Source organism: Mauremys reevesii, linkage group 3 (genome assembly GCF_016161935.1).
Source record: "Mauremys reevesii isolate NIE-2019 linkage group 3, ASM1616193v1, whole genome shotgun sequence".
NCBI classification, from domain to species: Eukaryota; Metazoa; Chordata; order Testudines; family Geoemydidae; genus Mauremys; species Mauremys reevesii.
The window spans coordinates 158,498,308-158,524,128 of NC_052625.1; the positions used below are offsets into that span (position 1 = coordinate 158,498,308).

At 40.0% G+C, this 25,821-nt stretch overlaps 1 long non-coding RNA gene across 2 annotated transcripts; it reads left to right on the forward strand.

The window, feature by feature from the left end:
* Positions 1-145: 145 nt before the first annotated feature.
* On the forward strand, positions 146-25,821 carry LOC120401376. 2 transcript variants are annotated; one of them, XR_005596416.1, is made up of 3 exons: positions 146-206; positions 1,118-1,284; positions 25,573-25,821. It is a non-coding gene; the product is annotated as an uncharacterized LOC120401376 (long non-coding RNA). The 2 variants fall into 2 exon arrangements; XR_005596415.1 differs by having other exon boundaries at positions 163-214.

A 25,821-nucleotide genomic window follows, 5' to 3' on the forward strand; every position in this document is an offset into this window, starting at 1 on the left:
CTAGAGTAATCAGGAAGCTGCTAGAACCAATTAAGGCAGACAGGCTGATTAGAACACCCGCAGCCAATCAAGGCAGGCTAATCAGGGCACCTGGGTTGAAAAAGGAGCTCACTTCAGTTTGTGGTGGGTGTGTGAGGAGCTGAGAGTAAGAGGGTGTGCTGCTGGAGGACTAAGGAGTACAAGTGTTATCAGACACCAGGAGGAAGGTCCTGTGGTGAGAATAAAGAAGATGTTTGGAGGAGGCCATGGGGAAGTAGCCCAGGGAGTTGTAGTTGTCATGCAGCTGTTACAGGGGGCACTATAGACAGCTGCAATCCACAGGGCCCTGGGCTGGAACCCAGAGTAGAGGGTGGGCCCGGGTTCCCCCCAAACCTCCCAACTCCTGATCAGACACAGAAGGAGTTGACCCAGACTGTGGGTTCCACCAGAAAGGAAGATCACTGAGGTGAACAAATCTGCCAATAAGCGCAGGACCCACCAAGATAGAGGAGGAACTTTGTCACACCACTCATATTCTAAAGTGTGCCCTTTGTTCCTCATACAGCCTTTTCTTTTTCTAGCTCAGTGGGTTCCAACCTATGGTCTGAGGACCACTGGGGTACACAGACTATCCCTAAGATTTCCAAAGGGATCTGCACCTCTGTTCAAAATTTTTTAGGTGTCTGCAAATGGGGGGGGGAAGGTTGAAAACCACTGTTCTAGTTAATCATTACCTAACCTCAAAAATATTCACATCTGATGACTAGAGCTTTATTCTAAGTTAAATTTTATAACTATGCCACAGGCTGCAATACTTTTCTTTTCTACATTTAACAGAATAATAGGCTATTTCATTCTTTTGTAATCTTACGTAAAATACGTGTTTATAACCAATTATAACAAACTATATAGTTACACTGTATCATAACATTGTACACAACAATAGATTTAAATGTTGGTTTATCTTCATTCCACTTGATATTTTAATTCACTGAGATTTGTCTTTGACCATGTTATTAGAGAAAACTGTCACATGCCCAGTTATTTCCAAAACAGTTTATTTAATCAAATGTCTTAGGTAAGGACAACCCATAGAGATGAAACCCTCTTCCTGTATATGTGTAATTCTCACTTTTAGTTATGTGCAAATGGAGGTAGCTGCTTCCTTGATGAAGACAACAAGAGTTCTCAATGTGTCTGTGCTCCTGGATGGACTGGGCGAACGTGCCTGGTGAACATTAATGACTGTGAAGAGAACTGGTGCCAGCATGGAGCCACTTGTGAAGATGGAATCAATGAATACAGGTACTAACATGACACTTTAAGTGTATTCAGAGAAGTTTGTGCAGGCTAAAGGCAAAGTTGAAATATTATTCCCTCCAGTTAAAATTAAAATGTGATTTGCTATTGCATTCCTGTCCTCCTTCAAATCTTAAAAGATCCTGGGCATGAATTTGTAATAAGTGCATACCTTCAAAAAAAATATCTGTTCAGATTGAAGTATTTCACAGGCTGGTCTCATAACTATACATGTCTTTACTTGACAGTAGGCTAAAATAACTAAAATACATTCCCAGCTAAATGGTTCATCTTTGCTTACAAAATGGTAAATAACTTTAGGTGTATGAAGTGACAAATGCAGTAGCTTTTCTTACTAAATTATAAATAAAAATAACTAAATGGATAATTTAAATGTTGAGTTATTTGTGGCCTTTACTTGAGGACGTTCAGACAAAGCTGTCAAGTGTGTTCTAGTTTCCTTGGTAAGCTGTAACGCACTATACATATTTTAAAACCAGGCTCAGTAAAATTAGGAAGAAAATAACTCTCTGCACAGGCACTGTGCAGTTGTGGTTATGAGCACTGAATTATTTTTCTGTCAGGAAAAGATGTAAAAAAAAATCTCTATATAATCTATTAATATTTTTTGAAGTTGCGGTTTTTATGCTACCTCCAGTTACAGTGAGCATATATAATTAATGTTTTATTTGTATTATAAGGCTGATGATAAAAACTATTAAAACACATGAATTAAAATATGCTTGCTCTCTAACACTGCTGTCCTAGAAGCCTCTAATAGAATATGTAACTTAAATAACAATTGAACCCCCCCCCCCCGACCCAATACAAAATTGGATAAGTGTATTCTGCCAAATACTGCTGGCTGGAGGGGAAAGGGCATGAAAGAGGGGGCAGAATGGAAGAGAATTTTTTCATACACAAAAAAAATCACAAAAATGCTTTTTTTCAAAAAAATTGGAATTTCATTTTTCTGACTAACTTTAATATCAAATCATTGTGCCATCTTCAATGATTTAATGACTTTAAAGGGGGTAAATGTGTGATTGTATACAGTTGGCAGGCAAAATATTCCATAGTCTTGGTGGAACATACACAGGGTACAGTGTAGACTGAAGAACAGCTGTTGCATCTCAGACCTCTTACCTCAGGTGCCTTTTACACTGCTTTTGCTGCCGTAGTTTTCACTCTGGTTCTGCTCACACACATTCTTCAGCATGTAAATCACTCTCAGCTATATTGTGTGAGTGCTGCAGCCAGCCACTCTGGAATTACATGACAGGGTGACACCAGTACATTCTTAGTCCCAGATTTTTCCCAGAAATGTGCATCTGGTACTGTTCAGCCTTCTCCTGGACAATACAAGCTCATATAAAGTCTGTTATTTTATTAACAGAAAATGATTTACACAAATCCTGTTATCCCAAATGGATTTTCCCAAACACTTCAATTCAAACACACTAATTTAGATAAAACAATAAAACAAGTTTAACCACAAAGAGAGAGATGTTAAGTGAACACAAGTAATGAGGCATAAAGGTCAGAACTGGTTACAAGAAAAATAGAGGTAAAATGCAACTAATGCCTAACTTAACAAACTAGGCTAAATTCAAAACAAAGTCTCTCTTGCTGAACTTCTATCAGTCAGGATCCCTCCCCCAGTCCAACATTGGGTTTGTTTTTGTTTTTTTGGTTCCTCAGGTGTTGTGAATGCTCTGGGTAGAGACACAGAAAGAGATAATTTGGGTTGTCTAACCTTTCTTTTTATAGTCCTCTCTCTCCTTTTGAGAAGCTTCTCCAGCTGGGACCAGAGCACCAGGCAGTCTCCCTGGACAGGAAATCTATTCTATTCCTTTACTCTAATGTGGATTTTCACCCATGTCTTTTCCTGCCAAGGAATAGCCACTTAGCAGGTGATGGCCCATTTAAGTTTGCTTACACCTGGCTGAGGGGTCAGCTTGCCCTTTGTCTCTGAGGAATTGGTTTGGCTGCTCCTCAGACTTGGAACATGTCTTAGTAACACCATACAGTGGAATATTATAACTTTGCATACAAAATTACCACACATTTTACCAGCACAATGATGATCAACAAATTATGAGTTTTCAAATGATACCTCAAAGACATACTTTGCACAAAGATTATTACAATAGTGTGTAAGGAATGAATTCATGGGTACAGACCGTCACACGTGGACCTGTAGAACAGTAAACAATGATATTATTTGCCTCTTGGCCATTTATCCTACAACAGTGTTAACAAGTCTCAAGGGACTGGATGGCTTTGGAAAATAGTAATGGGCTACAAGGCATTTTGCATTTAGTTACTGGCTAAAATCCTATTCAGGGTCAAAACAATAAAACATACTTATTTGCTGGCATCTCAGTCTTTAGAAGGCAAATTATGTTGATGATCAAACCATCAGCCCTGCACTAACTGATAGCTTCAGCAGAGAGGCAAAAGCTTGACTTAAGATAGTCCTCCAAAACAAGGTGGAGGCAGATTACAGGAACAGTGTGTGGAAATTACAGTACAGTACAATCCTGCCATGTGCACAAGGATTTCTGTTTCTAGGTGGCAATCCAAGCATCCTTTATGAGAACTGAAATATTTCTCTTTCAAAAATTAATGGATTTCTCAGGAGTACATATTCTCAGTAGGTAAAATAATGTAATTTGTCATTTTGCTTTCCCAATCTACCTTTAAAACTAAGACTAGAACAAGAACTGTTGAGTATAACTGCTGCAGTTACCCAACGTTTTAGATTCTTGCCATTTGACTTTCAGTCATAAAGTAGGTATCACTTTTGATAAGGGATATGCCAAGAGCCTTATTTGGTATGAATTAGTTTTAAGAACAAACAGATAGCAACAAACTGTCAATGTGATGAATAGGGAGTTAGATGTGTAACTCTAATTAACAATCATACTACAATCCATTTTAAACCTAGTATAGTAAATTTAAAAGATTACTTACCACTATGTTCTTCATGCATTAAGTTTGCACCTTGATTATTCTCTAGAATTCCACAAAATCTGAAATATCATACCAGATAGTTTTCAGAGTAGCAGCCGTGTTAGTCTGTATCCGCAAAAAGAACAGGAGTACTTGTGGCACCTTAAAGACTAACAACTTTATTTTAGCATGAGCTTTCATGATAGTATATGTCATGTATGGACTTTTAATTTAAAATATCTTATCAAATGGTTTTTTCCTAATTTAAAAAAAAATGAAATTCTTGTTAACCTTTGGTATGATATGTCATATTGGGACTGCAGTGGGATCAGAAAGCTTATAAAGCACTCAGGCTAGCTGTAAGCACCTTGTCTCACCCTTCTATCTGTCCCCTCCCCCAAACTGCTATTGGCCAGAGTAGAGCTTTTTACAAACTGCTAACAGGGATGGCAGAACCAGAATAGCTGAAGAAAAAGTAGGTTGAGTTTGAACCAAAATTGATTTTTTTTCTTGACAAAACAAAGAACAAACCAAAATAATTTGGGTTGAACAAAACAGTTTCAGCTGTTGATTAGAAACAACATTTCAAAACAATGTCAATTTGGAACATTTAAAAAAAAACAATGTGTGTGTTGGCTGAAACTATTCACTGAATTCACAAACAGTTTTGATACCCTGAAAAATCCATTTTTCTGCAAATTTACTATTAGCTGAAAAACTATTGCCCAGCTCCACATATGATTCAAACTCCTCTCTGGTGGAACTCTAACAACCAATCAGAGCCCCTGTCTCTCATCTATTTCACTTCAAGGATTAGGAGTACAGAAGAACTAGCTGTGCACATCAGAGATATTGAATAGATAAAATGTCAACTGTGTATTCAATTCAATAGGACTGTAGTCTCCTATTTCCATGAAGGCATATTTCAATAGCAGACCCTTTTCAGATATAGCTGTGTCTGAAGGTTTTATGTTGTTGCCCATCACTGTAATATCTGAGCACCTTCCATGTAAAATGATAGCAGTAGGAAGTCCCTAGTGGACTTCCCGGAGTCTGTGGCAGTTCTCCTTTGTTTAGGTTAAAAGCTCTACTTAGGTAGTGGTTTTGTTTAGTGTTTGTTTCAGGTTTTATAAATTATTAATTTTAAAGATATTGTGTCTAATTCTCCTGTCGCACTGTTGTAAATCAGGAGTACTTCTATTATAGATAATGGAGTCACATAGGCATACAATCATTGTAAGAGCAAAATAAGGGCCCTGCCCTTTATTATTCCTCTTGGGCACTATGTGAAGATCTTTGGCATATGTAGCAGTTCTGGCTGAAGCAGAGAGGGACTAGGACTCACTCTTTACAACGTTGATGGAATTAGGAATCATGGTCATTGGTATATGATTGGGAGCAAAAGAGTCATAACAATGTTCCCCAAGAGTTTCCTTTAACTTAAGTTTAACATACCTTCTACTGACATGGTAGTGTACTAAATCAGGACTTCTGGAGGCAATGCTAACTCTTATTAATTAAAATAAAGTGCCGCATTTCCAGTTTGGATGAGTTATTATGCCTATTGGAAGTCAGCATGTCTATTGAAGTAATCCATTGTCAAATGCATATTGACCGCATTATCATGCAACTGCATATACACAACAAAGGGAATAATAGAACTCTTGACCTTTTGTTCCTAAAAACTAGTGAGCAAAAAGAATGGCACCAGTGGCTGGGCCATTACAGAACTGTAACATTGTAGCGGGGTGGTCACCCCGTTCCTGCCTGGAGGGCTTGAAATCAGCCCTGGGAGAGGGCTGAGGTGGCAAGAGGGATGGTGCTAGGGAAAGCAGCAAGCCTCGGCTGATTGGGGAACCAGCCACAGATGCGGCCACCCCCCAATCAGGGCCCAGCTGGCCTTTATAAGAGGGCAGTGGGCTGGGAGGAGAGTCACTCTCTCTCTCTCTACCTGTAGAGAGAGAGAAGGGCCTGGCTGCTGGGGAGCTGAGTGGGGTACTGAGTGGAGCAGGGCTGGAGGAAGGCTAGAGACGCTGGGGAGCTCCAGCCTGGAAACCTCCCAGGCTGCAGGCCTTGTTAAAGGCCAAAAAGGATATTGAGGTTGCAGAGGGGCAGCCCAAGGGTAGGCAGAGGCAGTGGGTCCAAACTCCCCTTGCCGATGATGAGTGGCAATTATACTACAGTCTGCCCCAGTGAACAGGGGCTAGATGGTGACTGGCAGTAGCCAAAGACTGAGGCGAGGTGGGCATAGAGGGTGGGGGTTCCCTGGGGAGGGGAGACCCAGATCTGTGGGGGTACTGCCAGGGGGCAACATCCTGGCCTGAAAGGGGCACCGGGATCCAGGAGGGACTTGGGCCCAGCGGCAAGCAGGACACTGGCCTGCAGAGGGCGCTGCAGAGGCTGGAAACGCTAATTCCCTGGACAACCAGCAGGAGGTGCCGCACCAGTGAGTCGTTGCCCGCTACAAACATATATACATGTTTGAGATATCCCTTTCAGGTATATGTACACATCATTCAATTATACTCTTTGAAAGGGGAAAATGTTTAGGACTGATTTAGCATGGCCTATAGATAGGTTTTTATTTAATTACTCCTCAAAGTGAAAGATCCCTCCAATGACAGGAATGTTTTGGAGTCCGCCTTGAGAGGGAGCCATTTCATTATAGGTGTTGTATTTCATTGGTATGAATGTTCCTGACATCCTAATCCTGATTAGGAGAAGAACATAAATTTAGGGGGAACTATACATTGTTGCTAGAGTTGCTAATTAGCTCTTTAATTACACTGTAATCAGTAAGGGAGAGTACCTTGTACTTACATAATTATAACCAATTAACTGTAGTTTTAATTAAATAAACCATGGCCCTGATCCCGCAATCTGATTTATAATGATGAGCTCTCACCCCTGCATAGAGCCCCACTGAAACCAGCCCCAATGGGACTCCACCCAGGTACAGGAGTCTGCCCACATGGGTCAAAATGCTGTTTCAGGGCCTAATAGATTATTTATTCTTGTTGCTACCCTGATGTATTATTATGATTACAATTTTATTACAATGTTATGATAAACTTGTTTTATGCTTAAAACATATCCTACTTTATAGAAATAGTTTTGAGGCCTGCAATTCAGAAAAATCTTTCCCATAAAGAAGACTGATTTGGTTGATACTAAAGCCTAAATTTCCTGCTCATTTTCCAGTATTCTTGACATATTCAGAATAACTTATTATGCAGTATGTATAATTTAATTTTGAATGAATCTCACTAAGAGAGAGTAAAGCTTTACCAAGTTAAAATCGCACTCTAACAGAATGGTTTGGAATATGAAATAGTCTATTTGTGTGATGCCAGCATGGTTATAAATGGTAAATGTATTTTAATTAAGTTTTGAGAAGCAAAAAAACCCAAAGCTAGTGTTGATATATCCTGCCTTTTCCTCAAAACTAGCTGGGAATTTTAGGGAGTTAGATTATATATTTTGTCTCTAGCTTCACACCTCCATGCTTTTTTCATTCTATTTTACATCTAGAATTTAATTGTAGGACCTAACTGGTGTCCCTGTTTAAAATGCTAGTTCTGTGATCTGCACAGCCTTCTGTAACAATAATAGGCTTCTCCTGCTAGTGAAAGAGGTGACTGCTTTCCCCTACTTTGGTGTAGCTCTAAAAGGTATGTGGATATATGTTGTAATTTCTTAAAAAGTATTTCTGTAATAACTTACATAACATTATTTCTTCAGAGACTACAGGTGCTTACAGAAGCCACAGTGGAACTAAACAACCTTTTAATCTATTTATGAATGTGTGTACAGTTCATATTTCAGTTAGTATTTGAAATAATTAACACTGAGCAAACACAGTTAATCTGTTCAGAGTATTATAATAAATAATACTTAATTTAAAAAACTCACAAACATATCCACTGGGAGGAATTCATCCTGTGCTAATGCTGAACCTGGGTGTTTCTTGTGCTTCCCCTATCTTAAAGTTATTGGAGGCAGATTCAGGTACCAGCACAGGGTAGAGTAGCTACAGCACATGTCTAACTTAATCTTTGTCTGCAGTGATTGTTATGGGCTGTGCCAAGAGCCAGGAATCGTGCATAGGAACTGTCATACTGGGTGTTTAGTTCAGCATCCTACCTGACAGTGGCCAACACCATATGTTTCAAAGAAAGGTGTCATGTCAGAACTACACAGTAGACAGATGTGGAGTAATCTTCCCCCATAGTAGGTCTCATACTGATCTCTAATAGTCAGAGATTGGCTTAACCCCTGAATCATGAGCTTTAACATCAAATCCAAAATATTTGTTAGCATTACCTATGACAACTCTGGATATTATGTTAGCCATGTAAATGTCCAAACACTTTTTGACTTTTGCTAAGTTCTTGGCCTAAACAACTTCCTATGTCAGTGAGTTCCACAGTCTAATTACACGTTTCATGAAAAATAGTATTTCCTTTTATCAGTTTTGAATTTGCCACCTGTCAGTTTCATTGACTGTTCCCTTTTCTCGTGTTATGAGACAGAACAGAAGCTCCGGATCTAACTTCTCTAGACCATTCATTATTTTATATACTTTTATCTCTGTCTTTTATTTGTCTCTTATTTATCAAAATAGGTACCTGTAGGGGAGATTCCTGAGGGGATGTGTTAGTGTCAAGCATGCTGGATCTACCTCTGAAGAATACTTATGTTAAAGGAAAAATTTTCTGGGGTGCAGGGCTTAATTATAGAGCCTGCTTAAATTATGTGTAATGCACCAATGAATGTAGCTGACTGCCCTAGCTTATGATTTCAATTATGGGCTTATGATTGTGCCCACTGAAGTCACTGCCAAAGTTGGCATGATTTCAGTAGAGCTGGATCAGGTCCTATGAGCTCATTAACATCAGTCTTATGTTCTTGTAACTCCAATGATTTCAGTGGAATTACTCCTGGTTTACACCAGTGTACTTGAGAGCTGAATCAGGATCTCATCAGCTCTTGTTTTACTTTGTCTTTGTCTTTCCCTTTTCCTTGGACTTCGGGTCTCACAGCTCTTTCTCTGCCACTGTCCATCATCCTTTGCAAACCAACAAAAATCTCCCACATATCTTGAAAAGATATTATTTACCAGGGGAAAAGGGGAACCAAGACAAGTAAACTTAAAAAAAAAAAAAGACAAGCAACAAGCAATTTTTCATCTCTGATTTAATCTTTGGATTCATCTCTGATGTCTGTTCTTGGGGTGAATTAGTTGCACAGCTTGAGCATAATAAGTAAAGATGGGCGGATAATGAAATGCCATGTTGGACAGGAGTTGTAAAATATCTGCAGATTATCAACTAAACGCTGACCTCCCTGGAACCCAGTATCAGTCATATATGTGGTCAACTTTCTGACACTGGACAGAGCAACAACAGCAGCATAATTGATAACAGTGTATCCGTCATGCTCAAATGCAGTTGATGAGCAGAAGACCATGAAGAAATCAAGGTAGTGGGATGCCCTTAGTGCAGCCCTCTTTTACAATTTTTCTCTTGTTGATAGTGGGTTTAGTTTCTTGAGACTGATACTTGGTTACAGAGTGCTGCCTCATGGTAATAGGCTGGTGAGTTGGTGCAGCTCTTTCTTTCTCACTTTTCCACACATCCAAAATGCAAACTACAATCTTGATTTCTCAGCTTGTAGAGGTACTGAGTGTTGGTTGAAATAAAACACAAATAAATCGGTGCACAAATACACCTACCTGGCATACAACAGTCAAATGAAATGTTTCTTCTCTCTTTTCCTTTCTTCATTTCCTAAATTAATATGAAATAACTCAGTCATCCATGCAATTGTATAGAAAATTGTGTCAGAAAACATCTAATATGGCTAGTCCTGGACTCTCAACTCTGAAACAAACCAAATAGTCTGTTTGTTTGTCTGGCTGTCTTCTTATTAATGTAACTTTTCAGAGTACTGTGACAAAAAATGAAACCTGAGACTGTACCCAAACTGGCCAATATACTTTATTTGGGAAAGACAGAATTTGTAGTATCAATGAACATTTAATTTTGTTCTCTTTTTAAATGGGGAATCCATCCAATCTTTTATTCTTGTTCACATAGATTTTTTTCTGCTTCGCTGAAGACAGGAAAATCAGCCTGGCTTTTAGAATAACTAGAGTATGTTGTAAACAATGTAAGAAATGAGAAACCCTGACCACTTAATACAAAAAGGGGAATATTCTAATCCTATTAAATTTAAGTGCAAAATTTTCATTGATTTTTATAAGACAGGATTAGGCCCAGAGAAAATACAGTTGATGCTTTGCAAGAGATACTGTCCTGGGTTTGCTGTAATAATGGGCTCAGACACAGTTCTAAGTGCACATCAAGTACAAAAGATTCAACCTCAAAATTGCATAAATACATTATTTTAGGTATTGAATACTGAGGGTGATGATAACCATGTGACATACTGAAGAATCACATATCAATGAAAAGTATTACATGGTTCTCCTCATAATGAACTATCACTGTCTGTTCTAAATCTGTTCTTTGGAAAAAGAGGACATTTGCCTGAAGTGTTGTCAATCTGATACCTTTCACAAGCACATGGTTCATACAAAAGAGAATTTTCAAAACACATTGCCATTCCCCTATAACCGTTGATTTTTTTTTATTGACTAGTATTTGTGACAGATTGTTCCTTAGAAAGCTTGTAAAAATGTTCTAATAACTACACAAAAGCAGAACAGTTTTAATGTATTTTATAGAGAAGTCCCTTATTAAAATGGTTAATCTTTTGTCTTTAAAAGTACAGAACATTCTACTTAATTGACACATGCTTGATTGGGATAAGGCTGTTTTACAGGGACTTCTCCCAAGGAACTAATTTAGCCTAGTGATGAACAGCAATGACTGCTGTTTTATCATAACAGAATTGGCATAGATTTCACATATTGAGAATGCATATGACCAGGATAAAAAATTTGTTTTCCAACTAGGAGCAGAGGGTGCCTGAACTATTTTTGGGGTGATACAGGGCATAAAAGAGAAACAGTGATAGTAAGGAAAGCTGCACTATCTAGATCAACCATACACCTTCTTCCACACAGCAAACATACTTCTGCTGCTGCAGTGAAGTGGAAGGTAGCTAACTGATCCCATAAAGGCACTTAATGTAGCTGGCCATAGAAGTGGTTCACATGTGTATGATTCAGCCAACAGCCAGCCAATCTAGACTTCTCTGTTCATTGCTTTCAGTGGATGGGATGAATGGATGCCCCCATTCTGAGCAGCTTGTAGCCATCTGATGGGAAGAAAAATGGATCTGCTGAGTTACTAAGGTGTGAAAGAGAGATGTGGGAGTCATCAAGGGAGGGGGTTATAAAAAAATGGAGGGAAAATATTTTTAAAGACAAATAATACACTAAAAGGAGGGAAAGAAAACAGAAAGAGAGAGAAAGGAAAGACAACCGCATCTCTGATAAGGCATGGTATGTGGTGAGACTGAATACCATAATCAATGGGTTAAGTAGTACTTGACTAAATTTTGAAAAGGTGTGGAATTTTATACATTAACAAATACTTGTAATAGTTTCCAGATTCAAGACAGTATCACTCTGACAGTTTCACATTGATTAAACTCCATTTTGATGGCTTAGTGCCATCCTAGGACTTCAATGTACTCTCTTATTCCTTCTCTCCTTTCCCCAGTGTATACTGTGTGATAGGGGTGTTCTTGTGGTCCATTGGTCCCTGGCTGCATAGACAGCATCTTGGAGGCATAGGTAGTGGATGTGTATTAGTGCTGCTTAGAGGCTACTCTAACTTACACCAGTGATTGGGCTTGCCCTGCATTTGCAGTAGTGTAAAGATTGCTTAAAGCCACTTTTGCTCATCCCTCCTTCAGTTCTGCAATAAGTACAGCTCTATTACAGCAGAAGATCCAGCCCTAGAAGTTTTACTAAAGAGCAGATCAAAATGAAATAAAGTGAATATAATTTTTGCTCTTATTTTTTTTCAGTATCCTATTTTATTTAATTTAAAGTACTTTTAAATAGGGCCAGCTTGAGCCAATAAGATTTCTGCTGAGATGTCTTTGTACTATTCAGGGGACTGGACTAGATGAACTCTTGAGGTCCCTCCCTATTATATGATTCTGTGTGAAGCTGCCAGAATATTTTAAGGTGTAGATTTTGAGTACAGAAATCACAGTAAAGGAGAGTTGAATGTACAATAATGAGGGCCACCATGGCTATGATTTCTGTCCTTTTCTACTGCATACCAAATCTGTTCATATCTAATATCAGAGGGGTAGCCGTGTTAGTCTGGTTCTGTAGAAGCAGCAAAGAATCCTGTGGCACCTTATAGACTAACAGACGTTTTGCAGCATGAGCTTTCGTGGATGCAAGCAGTGGAAATTTCCAGGGGCAGATGTATATATAAGCAAGCAAGAAGCAAGCTAGAGATAACGAGGTTAGATCAATCAGGGAGGATGAGGCCCTGTTCCAGCAGCTGAGGTGTGAAAACCAAGGGAGGGCAAGCCATTCACAGTCTTTGTTTAGTCCTGAGCTGATGGTGTTAAATTTGCAGATGAACTGGAGCTCAGCAGTTTCTCTTTGAAGTCTGGTCCTAACGTTTTTTTGCTGTAAGATGGCCACCTTAAAATCTGCTATTGTGTGGCCAGGGAGGTTGAAGTGTTCTCCTACAGGTTTTTGTATATTGCCATTCCTAATGTCTGATTTGTGTCCATTTATCCTTTTCCTTAGAGACTGTCCAGTTTGGCCTATGTACATAGCAGAGGGGCATTGCTGGCATATGATGGCATATATTACATTGGTGGACGTGCAGGTGAATGAACTGGTGATGGTGTGGCTGATCTGGTTAGGTCCTGTGATGGTGTTGCTGGTGTAGATATGTGGGCAGAGTTGGCATCGAGGTTTGTTGCATGGGTTGGTTCCTGAGCTAGAGTTACTATGGTGCGGTGTGCAGTTGCTGGTGAGAATATGCTTCAGGTTGGCAGGTTGTCTGTGGGCGAGGACTGGCCTGCCACCCAAGGCCTGTGAAAGTGTGGGATCATTGTCCAGGATGGGTTGTAGATCCCTGATGATGCGTTGGAGGGGTTTGAGCTGGGGACTGTATGTGATGGCCAGTGGAGTCCTGTTGGTTTCTTTCTTGGGTTTGTCTTGCAGTAGGAGGCTTCTGGGTACACATCTGGCTCTGTTGATCTGTTTCCTTATTTCCTCGTGTGGGTACTGTAGTCTTGAGAATGCTTGGTGGAGATTTTCTAGGTGTTGGTCTCTGTCTGCGGGGTTAGAGCAGATACGGTTGTACCTCAGTGCTTGGCTGTGGACAATGGATCTTGTGGTGTGCCCGGGATGGAAGCAGGAGGCTAGGTAGGTACCTACCGACCGCTATGCCTACCTTCATGCCTCCAGCTTCCATCCCGGGCACACCACAAGATCCATTGTCTACAGCCAAGCACTGAGGTACAACCGTATCTGCTCTAACCCCGCAGACAGAGACCAACACCTAGAAAATGTGCATCATCTGCAAATTTAACACCATCAGCTCAGGATTAAACAAAGACTGTGAATGGCTAGCCAATTACAGAACCAGTTTCTCCTCCCTTGGTTTTCACACCTCAGCTGCTGGAACAGGGCCTCATCCTCCCTGATTGATCTAACCACGTTATCTCTAGCTTGCTTCTTGCTTGCTTATATATACACCTGCCCCTGGAAATTTCCAGTGCTTGCATCCAAAGAAGTGGGTATTCACCCACGAAAGCTCATGCTGCAAAATGTCTGTTAGTCTATAAGGTGCCACAGGATTCTTTGCTGCATATCTAATATGAGCATTACAATGATAACTGAGTGAAGCCATGTTTTCTGTGAGCATGTTCTTTATGGTCTTCTCCATAGACTCATACTGTATGTGTAAGCAAGTTAAAGGAATGTCACAGGTCCAATCAACACCCCTCACACACACACACACCTTCTGGGCCACTCACCAGCCACTCAAGCCCATGTGCGTTATGTCTCCAGAGTCTGGACAGAGCCCAGACATTGTCCCTGTCTTGGGTCCCCAGGAGACTCTTGGGGTGTAGATCCTCTATCTATCATGCAGTCCTGAGAGTTCCATCCCATATATTCAGTACTGATTTCTCCAACTCCCACCCCCTATAATTTAACCACATCTTCTCCCAGAACTCCACCTGAAGATGTGAACCTTCTCATTTATCTCTTCCATGGGCCACATGGTAGGTGTAACTTACAAACACACTTTACTTGGGATTCTAACATACTATTGCTATATCTTTATTAGCACTTGAAATATACACATATATACAAAAATAGTAAACCCTACATCAGGGGTCGGGTTTCAGAAGTGGCGTGCCGAGTCTTCATTTATTCACTCTGATATAAGGTTTCGCGTGCCAGTAATACATTTTCACATTTCTAGAGGGTCTCTTTCTATAAGTCTATAATATATAACTAAACTATTGTTGTATGTAAAGTAAATAAGGTTTTTAAAATGTTTACGAAACTTCATTTAAAATTAAATTGAAATGCAGAGCCCCCCCTGAGCGGTGGCCAGGACCTGAGCAGTGTGAGTGCCACTGAAAATCAGCTCGCGTGCCATAGGTTGCCTACCCCTGCCCTACATGCATTTGATTGCTTCAATTTCCTCACCATTGCACATTGTTTGGGCTGGGGCCAGGGTTGTCTGGGGCTCTCCAGAGACCCATTGCAGTGCATGGCTTAGATTCTGAAAAATGGAGTCTTTTTACCTCCAACTCACCTCTTCTGACCTTCCGCAATTCATCGTCTTCACTTCTCTTGCTCAAAACTTGATGTGTATGTCTTTGAGTCTTTTTATAATCTGCTTTGTCACCTCTGTATCTTTGTCCTGCTTGGGGAATCTTCACTGTCCCCACTTTTAAACAAGAGGGAAAAATATCTTGTACTTGCCTGAAGAAAGTCATTGTCCCAAGTTGTCTCACACTGAGTTCTAATGACCCACAATTGCCCCTGGTCTGGCAGAGACATGACACATCCCTGTCAACATATGGTGGATACACACAGACAAAGCAGCATGTTGTAATTATTGGACCTAAAATTTACTCTAAACAAATTTGAAAAAGGATGTTAAAGTCCATAAGATAGTAACCTATGACTCTCTGCCTGCATAAGAATTAACCATGAAAAATAGATCAAATTATTTTCAATGAATAAATGTCATAAACAGATTCAAGAAAAAACAGATAGAAAAATTGAATTAGTGAAACAAAAATGGCCTACTGATATAGGTCAGGAACTATGGTGAGATCAGACTTGGTAAACAAGACAATGTTGGAACGAGGTTACCTGTTCCAAGTCTGGTCTTATGAAAATGTATTTAATCAGTGGACAAAATAATGAGGGTAAAATATGCCACCCACTTTTACTCCTTTTGGTGATGGTTTTTTTTCCCTTTTTTTTTTTTTAAAAGAGCCTTTGGAGAAAAAAAAGTATCATGTGCCCCCCAGCTTATCTCCCAACCTGCCGTCATTGTAACTCACCACAATTATTTTCAGCTTGCTTGACCTCAAGTCAGAAGGAGCACACCAGAAGAAGGGACTTTCTTACTGAGAGGAAGGCTGGCTGGCCTTGCTCAAGAAAAAAATGTTTTCATCTGTGGTGCTGAAAGTCATCACAATATCATGATATTCAGTCCTCAGTCCATCAGTGGGGATTATTAAGTGCATACATCACAGAGGTGTGTAAGATCCTGTATTGTTTTCCCTTCCATTGTTGTGTTGTTTTCTGACTGCCCCTATATCTCTCATTCTTTTGGCTTTTCATCAAATTCTGAAATCAACTAAACTGTATTCATTCTTGCCTGCTTTGTCTAAGGACAAAGGATACAATCACATGATGTTCTTGATCAGGATACCAACCAGGGTCCAAACAACTAATATGATCAACTTGCCAGGCAAAGTATCCACTAATAAATAAACAGTGCTCTGAAAACATCAGCAAAAACTGTATTTCACTCTTTTTTTTTCTTTCTTGTTACTCCTCTACCTTGTGTCTCTGTCAAAAACAGAATAAGTAAATGCCTTTGCACAGCAGGACTGAAAGTAAAATTAACCCTTTCCATTATTCAAAGAAAGGTTATTAATGAAAATAAGAAATGCTGATAGGGTCTGACTATGTTTTGCATAATCAATCAATCAATCACAGTTTCAATATAAATACTTGTTTTAATTGGTCATTCTTTGTGTGTGCATGTTTAAATCAATGAGCTTTCAACTTGAATGAATGTTTTGGATGTTTGTCAAGTTACCAAGTAAATCCAAGGTCTCTGTAAAAAATAATCCCAAACCTATCTATCACTGTTTAATGTTGGACAGAGAAAGAGACAGAAAAACACCATTAGCTCTTGGGGCCTTTGTCATATCATGGATGCCTGTTGTATTGATATTGATCTCAATTTTCTTAGAAACAACTTCATAATTGCTTAATATTATTATCCAAAATTCATAAGTCATACATCATCATCTCAAAAACCAAATCATCTCAAGGAACTTCACAGGGAATTTGTGAACAGTCAGTCATCATAATGGATGTAGAATTCCATGAATTATTTTGGCTGAAATTGCTAGAACAACAAAAGTAACACAAATTGTGTTTAAATTTTGTAATAAAATTATCTGATGCTTATTGAAAATGTCTTAGTTTAATTCTACAGAATTCTTGTCAAATAAATAGTCATGACAATTTAAAAATCCTGGTTCAGTTAAAAATTAGCTTGCTTATCATGGTATTTTGTCACAAAGCTTCTGAGCAAGTTTGAAAATGGTCCTCTAATGCTTGACATGCTTTAGATAACATAGTTTTAAGGAAGTGACCTGAATACTGAGGATCTATCTGTGCTAAAAATCTATATTTAAGTATTATGCTTAAATTTCTGGTCTTACCATTAGTTCTTAGATATTTACCATAGTTTATTGTGTTAAAATACAGTTATAATCCATATTTGTAATACAGTTCTGTCTTTTTTATAAGCAAGATGGAACCATGTCACAAGGTTTAGGTGTCACAACCATGTACAAGTTCTGTGCTTAATTGTGGTAGGTTCTGTAGGTCATACAGGGCTTTAGAAGATGTTTTTCAGCAAAACAAAAAAAAAGCTATTGTGATTAAGCATAAGATTATAATTAGTCACTTGGACACAATGAACATTTCATTAGAATAGACATTAGATATGGTTGAAGTGATAACAAGATGGTATCAGCAGAATACATTACTGTTGAGACATTAGAACAAACATTAGGAAGATCATTTATGTAGAGGACAAGACCAGTACAAGATGGGACAAAAGAATCAATCATGATAGACTCCAGGAAAAGTAGAATGCAATCCAGGTTCACAGTCATGAAATACTCCTGATTAATCAGCAAAGTACTATTCAGCTTTACATCTTGTGAAATCCCATTTAAATCTATAAGATCGCACAGGGAGTAGATTGGTATTGTCTGACTGCAAAGAGAGACAACATGAATGTAATGCTGCCACCAAGAAGCTGGGGTGAAGACTCCACTCAGTTTCTTCTGATTTCAAGTACTAGGCAAAATGTTATCTTTCTTCCATTAGCCAACAGCAATTTGTGAACAGTCTGCCTCCATGCAGTAGAGATTAACTATGTGCTGTAGTGAGATCAGGCAAATTCACTCCTCCAAGCCTCCCTCCACTGTTTTCCTCTTTCAGATTGACATTGGCACTTGAAGGGGAAATGTGTTGGAGAAGAGGGGAGGTATTCCTAGAGAAATTGGCCTCAGTGTGAGAGAGACTTGTGTGCACTGGTGCTGAGCTAACCAATCCTGAATCTAACCCAGTCTTAGAATCATAAAAGATCAGGGTTGGAAGAGACCTCAGCAGGTGGATCTAATCCAACCCCCTGATGTAAGCAGGACCAGCCCCAACTAAATCTTCTCAGGGTACGTCCATACTTACGGCCGGGTCGACGGGTAGCGTTCGACTTCTCAGAGTTCGAACTATCGCGTCTAATCTAGATGCGATAGTTCGAACTCCGAACGCGCTCCCGTCGACTCCGGAACTCCACCACCGTGAACGGCGGTGGCGGAGTCGACAGGGGAGCCGCGGACTTCGATCCCACGGCGTCTGGACAGGTAAGAAGTTCGAACTAAGGTAGTTCGACTTCAGCTACGCTATTCGCGTAGCTGAAGTCGTGTACCTTAGTTTGACCCCCCCACCCTAGTGTAGACCAGGCCTCAAACAGGGCTTTGTCAAGCCGGGTCTTAGAATCTCCATCCATAGAGGTTTTTATCACCTCCCTAGGTAACCCATTCCAGTGCTTCATCACTCTCCAAGTGAAATATTTTTTTCTAGTATCCAACCAAGACCTTCCCCATTGCAACTTGAGACCTTGCTCCTTGTTCTGTCATCTGCCACCACTGAGAACAGCCTAGCTCCAAATTCTTTGGAACCCCACTTCAGGTAGTTGAAGGTTGCTATCAAATCCCCCCTCGCTTTTCTCTTCCCAGTTTCCTCAGCCTCTCCTCGTAAGTCATGTGCCCCATCCTCCCAATCGTTTTCATTGCCCTCCGCTGAACCCTTTTCAATTTTGTCACAACCTTTCTATAGTGGGGGGCCTAAAACTGGACGCAATACTCCAGATGTGGCCTCACTAGTGCCGAATAGAGGGGAATAATCACTTCCCTCGGGGCACTGTCAGCAGATCTACTAATGCATCATTAGTCATCTGTCCAAGTTTCCACTTCTTGTAAGCTTCTTTTTTTGTGTTTAAGCTCACCGAAGCATTGGCCACTATTATCTCAATGCCCAAGCAAAGCTTTTTTGCAGTGCCTCCTCCCTACCCATCTCCAGTGTTAACCCAGGTATCAGCAGAGATTCTGATGCAATGAGTCTGTCAATAGGGCCTGGCTTTGGAGAAGTTGATGAGGAGAAAGGTGACAATGGAGATAGGGCAAGAGAAATGTTGACTTACAACTGAAATGGGCAATGTACACTAATTGTCATGCTTTTACAGAAATATGAATGTTCCAGAGATTTTTTCCCCCCACTTTATAGCTGTATTTGATTTTGTTGCAGAGACCTATTTTAGCCTTGCAGCAAGTATAAATAACAAATCAACCCTTCTCTCAAAGTTTTTGATAGCATTTTCAGCATGTTGGTATTGTAGATGTCTAGGATATGAATGCAAGGTCATGCTCATTAGAGGCTAACATGATAATAGTACTTTTGCTAGGACACGTATAAGAGCCTTTTAATTACTTAGAGATGGTTTGATGCATATTACACTTTTACAGAAAGATTGGAAGAGCTCTTTGAAGTTCAGGTGTATGTCAAAGCTGCATCAGAGCAATGTTTAACATAAAACACTATTTAAGCCTCAGAAAAGAGCGATCTGGGATAAAATGATAATACTTTAAATATCTTGGATTGTTCACAATCTTATAAGAATGTTAATGTTATCAAAACATACAATAAGTTAATTGTCACCAAATCCCACAAGATTGGATTTATATTATATTTTATTCAAGCTAAGACATGTACACTCTGTCAATTAAAACCGTCCACACTCAGTGAAACTAGAGTAGCTCTTAACAAGCTAGTACATGTACCTGAAACTAAGTTAAAAAAATTCAGGGGATGGAAACAAAGGCCTAGATACACAAAGGGACTTAGGCACAATATTCAGCATTCCAATGTCTAACTTTCAGGTACCTAGAAAATCACTGGATCAAAACTGGCATCTGCAAAGCCTGAGTTAGATGCCTAAGCTCCCTGTACAGTGAATGAGGAGAGATGGATGCTTAAGACTGGGATCCACCACCTCACCGTGGTGCTGCTGGCCATTGGCATGTTCTTCACTGCCTGATTCTTCATCTATGAAGTGACTTCCACTAAGTACACACGGGATGCGTAGGCAGGAAACCACTTACGCTAACCAATGGGAGATGCTGATGAAAGGGGTTCATCCTGAACCCTGTGCCTCTCATGGAGTTTGCTGCCTGAGTCTGGGCTGCAGGGAGATGCCTATCTCTATTGCAATCCACAGCCAGGAATTATTCTCTGGCAGTTTAGGTGCCTAAACTATTTCTGGTGAGAATGAATTTGGCACCTGCCTATCTCCACACAAAATGGCCAGAGGGGAATGAGGACTCCCTTGTAAGCTTTATCCCCTTGGTTTGAGTAGTCACTCAGGCTCTGGTAGATTCCCAGTTCAATTTTCTCCTCCCCTTGATGAGAAAAAGGGATTTGAAGAGGGGTTCTCTACCTCTCCAGTGATTAGAGCACTCCCCTCTCTATAGAGCTCCCTTTTGCTGGCCTAACTAATATTTCATTGTTCAATTATTTAACCAAATCAAACCAGCTTCTACAAGAGAGAGACACCTCAGAATATTCCATAGTGCAGTGCTTAAGACCCTCCCCTCAGATGGGGAGAACCCCGGTTAAAGTTCCTTTTTTCTCATCAGGCAGAAAAGTGAATTAAACCCAAGTCTTCCAGATCCTGGGTGAGTACCCTAACAACTGGGCTAAAAGATTATGAGGGAGTATGCCTATTCCCCAATCCCAGCCATTTTACGTCTACTGAATTGATGCCCCCCCAACTTTGCCTATCTTCCCCAATCTGTAGATTACGCTGGGGGGCTAAAGCAGGAGATAGGCATCTGGATTTCTAGAGCAGGGATTCTCAAACTTAATTGCACTGCAAGCTCCTTCTGACAACAAAAAATACTACACAATCACAGGAGTGGGGACTGAAGCCTGAGCGCACCCAACCCCAGCTGTAACCCTTGGGCCCCAGCATGGCTAATGCCAGCCCTGGTGAGTCCATTAAAATGGGGTCATGACCCACAATCTGAGAACCGCTGGCCTAGAGTGATGCAGCAGTGTACATGCTCAGAGGCTGAAATTTAGAGGCATAAGGAACTTTTACAGCTGAAGTTTAAGTGTCAATTTAGGGCTTGGCTACACTTGAGAGTTGCAGCGCTGGGAGTTACAGCGCTGGTCGTACAGCTGTGTAGGGAAAGCGCTGGTGTGTGGCCACACTCACAGCTACCAGCGCTGCAGTGTGGCCACATTTGCAGCGCTGTTGGGAGTGATGCATTATGGGCAGCTATCCCAGCGTTCAAGTGGCAGCAACGTGCTTTTCAAAAGAGGGGGGTGGGGGTGTGTGAGAGGGGGGGAGAGAGAGAGAGAGAGTGGATTTTTGGAGCCGACACTGTGTATCAGCTCCCTGCCTTGCAAAATCAGAAAATTTTCCCGACCCCTTACTCTTAACTGCAAACAGCCTGCAGACTAGACTCCCCTTCTCCCTCCTGCCCCCGCTGTTTCTATCCTCAAGCAAACACTCATCCCCCTGCCTGCCTCATTCACAGCAAGGTAGTGGGTTATCTCATTTGATTGTTACAGATTGATCACAGCAAACAGGAGCTATGTTTGTTTTTTAGATAAGCAGCTCCCTGAGCCCCAAGTTCACAACAAAACAAAGAGAGGCAGCATAACAAAACAAAGGGAGTAATTTAGTTAAAAGCATTCTGGGATATCTCCTAATACCCCTGGCCAATAATAACAGGTGTGTGTGTGGCCACACTTGACGAGCAGCGCTGCATTACCAGCACTGCACTCGTTATACCCGAGGCAGAGCAGGAGTACAGCCAGCGCTGCAGCCAGGGAGTTGCAGCGCTGGATGTGCCTTGCAGGTGTGGACAGTTACTAAGTTGCAGCGCTGGAAAGCCTCCACCAGCGCAGCAACTCTCAAGTGTAGCCAAGCCCTTAGTTTAAGTGCCTACAGGCATAGCCAGCAGTTGTGGAGGAAGTAGGAGGGTTAGGGAAAGGGTGTGGCTCACAGTGGTGTCTAAAACTGGGATATAGGTACCTAATTCCCTTTGTAGATCTGGGCCAAAGCTTGTACAGTCTAGATCAATTCTGTGTAAAAAAGAAAAAAGGAAACCAATTTTTGATGAAGTGTAATAATATATTCTGCACTTTACAAACCAAACTCATTAATATTTTTTGTGATATTTCAAAAATTTGTCCACTTTATTTTACAGTTTCATCTGTAAAAGTTTTGTAGATGGTTAATAAATGATTAACAGATGTTATAAGTATGTTAAACATGAATAGTATGTTATACATGGTTGTAAGCACATCATTAGAATATTATAGATAGATAGCGATATAAAATATGGCTATAGAGACCTGTTGAATTTCTGGAAGCTAGAAAAATTATATCGAGTAACCATTTATTAAAACATCTCTTAATCATGTATAAATCTTTTATAATCTATAAATGACACCTTAAAATAAAGGGTGACCAGTATTTCACTGAAGAAACATAATTTTATACCAGGAGCCTTACAAATGCTTCTGTTTGTATACAGTAAATGCTGATTGAACAAAGGCTGTTTCAATACCATTAGATTGTGGATTTTGCATTGGAAATGTTAAATACAATTGTAGGCATGAATAGCTATATATCTCAGCTACTCTGTTCCATGTAGTATGGAGAGTCTACTCTTTATAATGCTGTTTTCTAATCATGTTTTACACATAGAAAATAATTAGCAGCTACTGTATATTTGAGAAAGCAGTGATCTGTATTTAACAGCTTGGCTAAGCAAACTTTTCACATTGAAATGGCAAGGCTAAGCTCTTTTTTTCTGGGCAATATTGTAAAATGAAGAGTCTATCCATGCAAATGATAGCTGGAGCTATCTAGTGAAGTGGATCTATTACATTAAACTGAAGGCATCCAGTTATAATAACTCCAGGACAAATATAGGACATAGATATTCATTCCAGGTTCAGTTTTTCTGGATTTGTGCACATGCTTGAAGACTGTGAAATATGATACTCAGAACACACCTCTACCTCGATATAACGCTGTCCTCGGGAGCCAAAAAATCTTACCACGTTATAGGTGAAGCCGCATTATATCAAACTTGCTTTGATCCACCGGAGTGCACAGACCCGCCCCCCCTTCCCCCGGAGCACTGCTTTACCGCGTTATATCCGAATTCGTATTATATCGGGTCGCGTTATATTGGGGTATAGGTGTAACATGTTTTATTATAAAACAAAGAAACACAATGAAACTCCAGCATCATAGATATGTCTCTTCTTCTGTATAGCTGATCTAGGGCTTCATAAAATTAGAATAAAATCAAAAGCAACAGAAAATATATAGGAAAATAAACAAATCAGTGATAGGATTAACTAAAATTAGGTGAATGCCAGTTTCTTGTATTTTCCTTTCTCCTTAATTAGAGTGAAAAGGCTAAAAGTTAAATAATACATCTTTTCAGTGTTAACACAGAGTTTGGCATCTTGTGTTAATTTCTTGAACTCTAACTATATTGCAAATGTTTTAAATAGTAAGAGACTACTTTTCAAAGGTTGGTTCAATAACTGCATCAACAAAATACACCCACACCAACTGGTCCTACAAAAACTCATGTTTGTGTCTGTAACATAGTCAACTGTGAATTAATTGTGTAACTGGAACCTAAGTACTACTCTGAGCACACATGTAGATTTACACAAACAAATAACCATCTTGTAGGCATAAAAGTATCCTTTGTGGGCTCAGTGAGTGCATATTCAGAAAATGGGGAGAGAGAGAGAGAAGCCTATTCTAAATTCACCTGCACATCATTGGATTACAGCTCACAAAGATAAACATGACCATAACAGTTTAATCCAGTGATGTCTAGGGCTCTGACTACTTCCTGTAGGTGGAATTAATACACTGAATTGATTGTTATTTGTATTAAAGCATTTTCAGATTTCTATTTTGTTTGGTGTACATTTTGTGAAACCATGAATCCATGTTACTGGTCTTCCCTATGCTTCCCCAATAAATATACCAATATAGAGCATTCCATTTGGTAACTTTTGAAATCCAATCAAATTGCCAGCAGGGTTTTGTTCTGTAACTGCTTTGCTCCCACATTAAGTAATATTTGTTTTTATTCTGGAAATTCCCAGATGGAGATGCCAGGAGCTAGTTTAGGTTGAATATGATTATAATAATGTTTGTATTACATTAGCATCTACAGGCCTCAACTGAAAAAGGGGACCTGTGGTTCTAGAAGTTGTACAAACACACACTGCAAGAGACTGTTACTTACCATGAGAGATTACAGTCTAAACAGACAGCAGATGGGAGGGAAAACAGGCACAGAGCAGAGACGTGACCTGCCAAAGTCACATAGCAGCTCTTTGGCAGATCCAGAATAGAACCCAATAGACAAGATTGTTTTTAATGTGAATCTTCCTGTGTTTTGTGGAACACAGTTTTATATGTGCAGGATCAAGTCCATAGTCCAACGGATGTCTGTACTATTGTTTCTGGAACCATATTTCCAATACCGAATGCAAACATTCTGTGAATATATCTGGATAAGAAAGAACACGGTGTTATAATGAAACAGAGTCCTGTGGCACCTTATAGACTAACAAATGTATTGGAGCATAAGCTTCGTGGGTGAAAACCCACTTCGTCAGACGCATGTAATGGAAATTTCCAGAGGCAGGTATAAATATGCAGGCCAGAATCAGTCTGGAGATAACGAGGTTAGTTCAAACAGGGAGGATGAGGCCCTCTTCTAGCAGTTGAGGTGTGAACACCAAGGGAGGAGAAACTGCTTTTGTAGTTGGCTAGCCATTCACAGTCTTTGTTTAATCCTGAGCTGATGGTGTCAAATTTACCACTTGGGAGGGGAGAGGGGGGATGTTGCAATATTTCTCACGCCTGGAACTGTGTGACTACTATTAAGAAAATATTCTGCAAATATTCATCTGAATTCAAGGATTTTTGCTTTGACTTTGTAATACTTTTCTGTTTGTTTTCCATAGATACTTATGCAAATGAGTGTATGGCCAGGAATACCTCAGTGATTTGAGCATTGGCCTGCTAAACCCAGGGTTGTGAGTTCAATGCTTGAGTGGGCCATTTAGGGATCTTGAGCAAAAATCTGTCTGGGTATTGGTCCTGATTTAAGCAGGGGGTTGGACTAGATGACCTCATGAGGTCCCTTCCAAACCTGAGATTCTATGGTACATGACCTATCTGTCTAGTCTAAACAGCTGTGGTTTTGTTTACCAGATACTTCCAATTAACTATTGCAAGAAAACTACTGAACCAGAATTATTCAGTGAATAGTCTCAAATAATAATAAATCTGAGAAAATCACAGTCCATTCATGGAATGTTTCATAGTCATAAGACTCACGCTTAATCAAATTAAAGATAATTCACTTAGCTCTAGTTATGATGCACAGAAGCATTAGTAGCTAATTTTGTTAATTTTCCCTTGTGCATTTCAGGTGCATGTGTCCTCTGGGATACACTGGCTCCTTCTGTGAGCTTGACATAGATTACTGCATTGGAAACCAGTGCTCAAATCATGGCTTCTGCCAGGACAACTTGAATAATTACAGCTGTCGCTGCATGGTTGGATATGAAGGACCCTTCTGTGAAGTGGAGATTAATGAATGTTTAAGTTCACCCTGCAAAAATGGGGCAACCTGTATGGATTTAATTGGCTACTTCTCATGTCAATGTGTCGCAGGCTT